At 42.1% G+C, this 8,654-nt stretch overlaps 1 long non-coding RNA gene and 1 pseudogene across 1 annotated transcript in view; one reads left to right on the top strand and one right to left on the bottom strand.

Annotated features, from left to right (window-relative positions):
* Window positions 1–1,107, top strand: part of LOC106727452 — a 9,558-nt gene extending 8,451 nt beyond the window's left edge. Inside the window, exon 3 of the long non-coding RNA XR_001363645.1 lies at window positions 1,098–1,107. This is a non-coding gene — a long non-coding RNA (uncharacterized LOC106727452). The remainder of the gene's footprint in view (window positions 1–1,097) is intronic.
* A 2,013-nt stretch (window positions 1,108–3,120) lies between these two features.
* On the bottom strand, window positions 3,121–4,441 carry LOC102259919 (annotated as a pseudogene).
* Window positions 4,442–8,654: the final 4,213 nt, after the last annotated feature.

The raw sequence follows: 8,654 nt of genomic DNA, 5'->3' as shown, positions 1-8,654 counted from the left end.
CTCTGACACTTCTATTATAGAGAAAGGGCAAATAGTGCTATTAAAATATTTTTTCCTTTCAATGTGCATGAATCCATGCACCGGGCCACTCGTATTTTGATAAATTCCCAATGGAAGTGGTAAATTCATGTAAAAAGATCATGTGGACCCTGTGAAAGAAGATACTCATCAAGAAGGACTCCTGGTGGCTAACAAGGCTCAAATCAACAAAACAAAACAAACAGCCTAGCAACCATTTCTACACAGAAACTTCTTCCACAAACTGCACTGAACTGCCTGCCTGAAGTGTTCCTGCCAGCTGAGCCAGCCCTTATAAAGGAGTTCCTGGAATCTTATTTCAACCAGGACTGAAACTTTCCCCATCCAATTGGACCTGTGCAGCTATATCCCCAACATCTTTACCAACCAATCAGAGTGGCTCCACCCTGCCCAATCAAGAAGTAACTTTTGGACCAATCAAACTGTGAGGATTTAAAGTCCTCATTTGCATGAGGATTTGAAGTCCTAATTTGTCCTCCTTTCTACCAAGAACAAAAGGTTGTGTTTCCCTGCTGGGGCTGAAACACCTAAGCTGAGACATCAAAGACATCTCCCTGGGCCAGAGTGGAGGACACGCAGAGCAGAGCAGAGCTGTTTAGCCAGAGAGGGCCCTGGGCCCAGGGTCTTTGCATCCCAGGGCCACCTTGCAGCCAAGCAGCTTTGAAGCCATGCTGCTTCATAACTGAGCTATAACACTATTGAGCTGTTTCATAGCTGTGCTGTTCTCACAATCGGGCTGTATTACAATTGAGCTGTTTGTACTGAATAAAGTTTCCTTCTTCACTGCACCCCAAAATGGGGGTTCCTGTTGTAGTGAATTGATGCCATAAATTGACAGTCATAACTGAACAAGTTCTTCCAAAAAGAATGGAGCTTTTGCTTTTTAAAAGTTAATATTCTTTTTTTAAAAATCTATTTGATTGCATAAAATAATATGCAATCCTATCCTTCTCCCCACCATGAGACCATGGTAGTTGCTTGGGAACCACAAGGAGGGAGAGGTGAGATAGTCCTAAAAATAAATACTTTTTAAAAAAAAGAAAGATATGAATATGGAGAGTCATTATTTAAATAATCTATAACAGTGGTTCGCAACCTTCCTAATGCCGAGACCCTTTAATACAGTTCCTCATGTTGTGGTGACCCCCAATTTCATTGTTACAAATTGAACATAATTAAAGCATAGTGATTAATCACAAAAACAATATGTAATTATATATGTGTTTTCCAATGGTCTTAGGCGACCCCTGTGAAAGGGTCGTTCAACCCCCAAAGGGGTCGCGACCCACAGGTTGAGAACCGCTGCCTATACAGTCATTCAGGGACCCAGGCTGATCAGGTCTTCAGTTGGAGAGACGTCCTTCCGGATGAAGCTGGGGCTGGAGCAAAGCCCAGGTCCTGGGTGCCTGCCAGTGGCCAGAGGGAAGCCTGGGTCCCGGGTGCCGGAGGGAAGCCGGTGCTGGCAGCTGGGGAAAGGAAGGCCTACTTTTGCACAAATTTTCATGCATTGGGTCTCTAGTTTGTTATAAAATAGCCAAGTTATAAATAAGCACTCAGAATGGCCTCTAAATTATAAGTTAATCCATCTTGAAAAAACATGAGGCATTGTATCTAAAATTAATTTATTATATACTATGGAAAACAATATGGAAGTTCCTCAAAAATAGAACTGCCTTATGACCCAGAGATTCCATTTCTGGGTATATATTCAAAGAAACCTGAAACACTAATTCAAAAGAATATGCCCCTCTATGTTCATTGCAGCATTATTCACAATAGCCAAGATATGGAAGCAACCTAAGTGCCCATCAAAAGAAAAGTGGAATAAAATCTGTGGCACATATATGCAATGGAATAGTACTTGGCCATAAAAAAAGAATGAAATCTTACCATTTGTGACATCATGAATATACCTAGATGGTATTATGCTAAGTGAAATAAGTCAGTCAGAGACAGGCAAATACCATTTGATTTCACTTATATGTGGAATCTCAAGAATAGTATAAATGAACAAACAAAACAGAAACAGACTCATAGATACAGAGAACAGACTGATGGTTGCCAGAGGGAGGAGGCTTTGGTGAAAAAGGTGAAAGGTTTGAGAAGTACAGATTGTTAGTTGGAAAACAGTCATTGGGATGTAAAGTACAGCATAGGAAATATAGTCAATAAACCTATATAATAAAAGGCTAATATGCAAATAGACCAACAGTGGAATGACTGGTCGCTATGACACGCACTGACCACCAGGGGGCAGACACTCAACACAGGAGCTTCCCCCTGGTGGTCAGTGCACTCCCACAGGGGGAGCACCACTCAGCCAGAAGCTGGGCACATGGCTGGCGAGTGCAGCGGTAGTGGCAGGAGCCTCTTCCGCCTCCGTGGTAGCACTAAGGATGTCTGACTGATGGACATATCCTGAGGGCTCGAGGACTGTGAGAGGGCACAGGCTGGGCCGAGGGCCCCCCCCCCCCCCCCCAAGTGCACAAGTTTTGTGCATCAGGCCTCTAGTATTGTAATAACTTTGAATGGTGGCAGGTGGTATTGGAAATATCAGGAGTAACACTTTGTAAAGCATATGATTGTCTAACCAATATGCTGTATACCTGAAACTAATAATAAGAAAAGGAAAAACTTCATCATACATTGTTTCATTTTGCTTTCCCTTTATATTTCTTTTTCAAAGGAAATGATGTTTAAAAGGGTACATGGCATATTTTTGTTTGTTTGCTTTTGTTTTTCTTTCTAAATGCCTTTATTTTGGGATCTGAGGGGGAAATCTTCGGCCCGTGGGCCGTAGTTTGCCCACGGCTGGTAACCAATATGCCGTAAACCTGAAACTAATAAGAAAAGGAAAAACTCATTATACATTGTTTCATTTTCCTTTCCCTTTATATTTCTTTTTCAAAGGAAATGATGCTTAAAAGGGTACATGGCATATTTTTGTTTGTTTTTGTTTTTCTTTCTCAATGCTTTTATTTTGGGATCTGAGGGGGAAATCTTATAGGTACACAAGAAAAAGACAGATGTGATCACAGGTAAAAGTGAAGACAATTTAACCTGAAAGCATTAACACCTGTTAGCTGTTGAACCTGAAGTTCTGAGTATGACATGTTGCAGGGCTGAAAGAATGGTAATTAGTGTTCTTCTTTCTCACGCTCCCCTTCAACAGAATCCACACCAACCTCCTTCTCAAGGGCAGCCATGTCCTCAGGGGCCTCAGACAACTCTCCTTCCTCCATGCCCTCACCCATGTACCAGCAGACAAAGGCACATGGCATACATTAGGTTAAACTTGTGGTCCAGGCCTCAGCAGTAGCTGTGGTGTTGCTCAGCACGCTCACAGCTCACAGTACTTTGGCCAGGTCTCCACCAGGTACCTCAGGGGGAGGCTGGTATCAATGCCAACTTTGAAGCCAGTGGGGCACCAGTTCACAAACTGGATGGTACGCTTGGTCTTGATGGTGGCAATGGGAGCATTGACATCTTTGGGAACCAGGTTTCCATGGTACAGCAGGTGGCAAGCCATGTCTCTACTGTGGTGTGAGGTACATTTCACCATCTGGTTGGCTGGCTCAAGCACACACTGGTAACCTCTACTACAGTAAGCTGTTCATGGTGTGCTTTCTCAGCAGAGATGACATATGTGGCAGGAGGGAAGTGGATTCAGGGACAGGTTGGTCTAGAATTCTGTCAGATCAACACTCAGGGCTCCATCAAACCTGAGGAAAGCAGTGATGGAGGACACAGTCTGGATCAGGGGTCCTCAAACTACGGTCCGCGGGCCACATGCAAATACAAATATTGTATTTGTTCCCGTTTTGTTTTTTTTACTTCAAAATAAGATATGTGCAGTGTGCATAGGAATTTGTTCATAGTTTTTTTTTTAAACTATAGTCCGGCCCTCCAACGGTCTGAGGGACAGTGAACTGGCCCCCTGTTTAAAAAGTTTGAGGACCCCTGGTCTGGATAATAAGGCGGTTAAGGTTAGTGTAGGTTGGGCACTCAATATCAAGTTTTCTACGACAAATGTTGTAGATGGCCTTGTTGTCAACCATGAAGGCACAATCAGAGTGCTCCAGAGTGGCGTGGGTGGTGAGGACGGAGTTGTAGGGCTCAACTACAGCTGTGGAGACCTGGGAGGGGCTGGGTAAGTGGAGAACTCTAGCTTGGACTTCTTGCCATAATCAACAGAGAGCCCTCAGCAGGGAGGTGAATCCAGAACCAGTTCCTCCATCAAAGCTATGGAAAACCAAGAAGTACTGGAGGCCTGTGTCCGGGTCTGCCACGTTGTGAATTCGGTCCAAGATGAAGTCAATGATGTCCTTGCCAATGCTGTAGTGCCCACAGGCATAATTATTGCAGCATCTCCCTTGCCTGTGATGAGCTGCTCAGGGTGGAATGAAAATCACAGATTAGGAGTCAGATCCAAGTTCTTATAAATAGTAAAGAGGATAAATGCTTTCCAAGATTCAGCAGAACAAATAGAAATCAGTGGGAAGGATCTAGAAAGAAAAACAAAAACACACCAAACTAAATGGCTGGGTGGGAAAAATCAACGACGTGTCACAGCATAGCGATAAAGGGCAGAGACTCTGTTGCCAGCCTGCCTGGGTTCAAATTCCAGCTTTGCTACTTACTTATGTGCTATTGGGCAAGTTACTTAACCTCTCTGTGCCCCAGTTTCTTCTAAAATGAGGTAAATGAAAATACCTGAAAGAATTGTTGAGATGATTTCTTCATAGGATATTTATAAAATGCTTAGAACAGTGCCTGGCATATGGTGAAAGCCATGTAAGTATTTGTTCAATAAATAAATATGACAATTTCCTTATTACCTTGAAACAAATCCATATTTAGATTGCCAGGATAATTTAAGATGAAGAGACTCTCAAAAGAAATACTTGTAACATATATAAGACCTACGTTTGCATTTCCCCCTCTATCTTCTATTTTCTTCTTTTTCTCAGAAGGGACATTATTTTGATCCATATAATTGTGTGAGAAGAAGAGTGATGATCCAGTCATATGTCTTAGTAAAGCTTATTTTGGTGTGTGAACTTGATTTGTTGGACACATAATTTGTCCAGCCTTATTAATGCTCCCACCAGCATTTTTGGATTGGGCCGTAGGGCCATGGGAAAATTATGGAAGAATTGACCTTGCCAGTGTTCTTATTTTTCCCACTAGCTCAGATGACTAAAGGGACCAATATGAACAGAGCATGCTCCAAGATTGGTAGTGAGCTCCTGCCATGCGCCCCCCCACCCCCAAAAGCACTAGCATGCTTTCAAAATTTGAAAGTTTTTCATTTTAGATAAGGCTGTAACCAATTTTTATTTTGGAGCAGAAAGCTTCTATTCTTGATAAAGATGTGCTGTTGCTCATCAACATCATTATTTTTGGCTCTGAAGCAATGTTTAGGGAAAAACATATCTCTGGTTTTCCTTCTGGGAGCAGTTTACTAGATCGCAAGCATGGATTTTAAACCGTGGATTAGTTCTAATTAAAAAATACTTTTATTTATTAAAACCCAAAGCAATTTACAGATTCAATGCAATCCCTGTTAAAATACCAACAGCGTATTTCACAGACCTAGAACAAACTCCCCAAACATTCGACTGAAATAAAAAAAGACCCCGAATAGCCACAGCAAGCCTGAGAAAGAAGAACAAAGTTGGAGGAATCTCAATACCACATATCAAGCTATGTTATAAAGCCACAGTTCTCAAAACTGCCTGGTACTGGCACAAGAACAGACTTATAGAGCAATGGAACAGAACAGAGAACCCAGAAATTGACCCAAGCCATTATGCTCAATTAATATTTGACAAAGGAGGAAGAGCATACAATGGAGTCAAGGCAGTCTCTTCAATAGTGCTGGGAAAATTGGTCAGATACATGCAAAAAATAAAAAATAAAATAAAACTAGATCACCAACTTACACCATACACAAAAAACAAACTCAAAATGGTTAAAGGACTTATATGTAAGACGGGAAACCATAAAAATGTTAGAAGACTCCATAGGCAGCAAAATATCAGACATAAGTCATAGCAATATCTTTACTGATACAGCTCCTAGGGCAATGGAAACTAAGAAAAAAAATAAACAAATGGCACTACATCAAAATAAAAAGCTTCTGCACAGCAAAAGAAACCATCAACAAAAAACAAGAAAGCCCACTGCATGGGAGAACATATTTGCCAATGTTATCTCCAATAAGGGTTTAATTTCCAGCATTTACAAGGAACTCATACAACTTAACAAAAGAAAGATAACCCAATCAAAAAATGGGCAACAGACCTAAATAAATACTTTTGAAAGAAGACATACAGAAGGCCAAGAGACATATGAAAACATGCTCAAAGTCACTAATCATCTGAGAGATGCAAATCAAAATGACAATGAGGTACCATCACACCTATCAGAATGGCTATCATCAACAAATCAAAAACAACAAGTGCTGGTGAGGATGTGGAGAAAAAGGAACCCTCATGCACTGCTGGTGGGAATGCAGACTGGTGCACCACTGTGGAGAATAGTATGGAGTTTCCTCAAAAAACTAAAAATGGAACTCCCATTTGCCCAAAACTTTTGTTCAAAGCCAATCACCTGGGGCTCTAGAGAAGGGAGGGCGGTGAGGACTGCTGTGGCCTGAGGAGAGTCTGGGGTGGCTGGATTTGCAGAGAGACATGAGGGAGCAACAACAAGGATCCCTGTGCCAGGTCATCCTCTGATACTGCAGCAGCCAATTTTCTGGGGAGGAACAATCCCTTCCAAGTGGCATCAGCCTGAGGAAAAGCGACTACCCCTACCCTCTAGCATTTCACTTGCCCAGCCAGCCCTCTGGAGTCCTCCTCATCCCTGCTGAAGAGTTAGTGGCATATGCTGTGGCTTAGAATACTGGAAATTCTCAGGGGTTGTCAGTGATTTGCTTTGGTAAACGGCCATTCTCTCCACTTTCCAGGGAACATCATGCGAGATCCAATAGGAACACCATGTCACCCAGCCTTTAGCAGACCCTTTGGATTTCATAGGCTCCACCCACCTGACTACTAGGGGCTCTGCCATGCTGAGGTCAGGCAAAAATCTAGGGCAGACATAGGTATGTGGGCTAGGGGCGGGAAAACACACCCTGAAATATGAACAGCATCTCCCTCTCATGTAAATCTAGTGGCCCCATCCTCCTGATTCCACCAGAAGCTCTTTCAGTGTCCAAGCCTGGAAGTTGGGCAGCAAATGGAGGCAAGTGGAGATGTGTCACAGGGAGACTTGGGACATTTGTGGACTCACCCCTGGGCCCTGTGCTGTTGAAAAATGGACTTGCAGTGTGGTTTTCCCCAGGTGCAGCCATAGCCCAGCAGAAGCAGTCACACACTGTGGAACGCTTGTAGCTGTGGAGACATTGCTGGGAGGTCAGGAACCTGCAAACCAAGTGGCCAGCGTCAATTGGGGAAAAGGGAGACATATGTAATACTTTAAACAATAAGTTAAAAAACAACCCAATTTGTTTTCCTAACATCTATTTTTTTATTCTTACTTACAGAGTTACTACACTCAAAACAATTTCAAACCTAGTAACTATATAAAGCAATCTCATTGAGAAGGAAGTTTCTGTACTAACAGTCCTCTCTTTGCACAGTACTGTGAGACCATAAAAACAACTCTGCACCCTGGCTGGTTTGGCTCAGTGGATAGAGCTACGGCCCACGGACTGAAGGGTCCAGGTTTGGTTCCCATCAAGGGCACATGCCCGGGGTGTAGGCTCGATCCCCAGTAGGGGGTGTGCAGGAGGCAGCCAATCAATGATTTTCTCTCATCATTGATGTTTCTATCTCTTTCTCCCTCTCCCTTTCTCTCTGAAATCAATAAAAATATATTTAAAACAACAACAACAAAAACGGCTGCAAGCTGAAACTATGCAAAGAAATCTTAATATTCAAGCCCTGGCTGGGTGGCTCAGTTGGTTGGAGCATCCTCCTGTACACCAAAAGGTTGTGGGTTTGATTCCCTATCAGATCACATACCCCTTTTTTGGCATCAATCCCTGGGCATGTATGGGTGGCAACTGATTAATGTTTCTCTCCCTAAAATCAATAAAAAACATATCCTCAGGTAAGGCTTAAAAAAAAAATCTTAATAGTCAATGGGAAGAATTACAATTGTTCTGTGACCTTTTGTTAAAACATTAAGAACTGTCTTATTGTTGGTTATGAATGTATAAGGAAATGAAAAAAAATTAAAATTAATATTTATTTGTACTCTATAATTTAAAACACTAGACACATTGAAAATTAAAATGTTTATTTGTTAAAAAAAACTTACCACAAAGAGCAGTTAGAATAGAGATCAAAGGCTTCAAGCTCTAAGCCTCCCCCTTTTCATTCTGGGTGGACATTGCAGACTCGACTTTTGCTGAACACCTGCTCCCCTGCTTTCCCCTCTCAATTTTCTACAGTTAAGACAAACAAAAACTGGTTTCTACCAGATTTGGCAGCCATTTTAACCTAAAAATGATCAACAGGGTCATTATAATATCATTATAATAAGTCTATATTATGATTTTGGAAGCACTCCGCCTCCTGAATTGCCATGACAGTTCCAAAGGACCA

The sequence above is a fragment of the Myotis brandtii genome, unplaced genomic scaffold (assembly GCF_000412655.1).
Source record: "Myotis brandtii unplaced genomic scaffold, ASM41265v1 scaffold424, whole genome shotgun sequence".
Taxonomy (NCBI): domain Eukaryota; kingdom Metazoa; phylum Chordata; class Mammalia; order Chiroptera; family Vespertilionidae; genus Myotis; species Myotis brandtii.
Note: the sequence above shows the minus strand (reverse complement) of the source record. Positions and strands in the feature narration are given on the sequence as shown.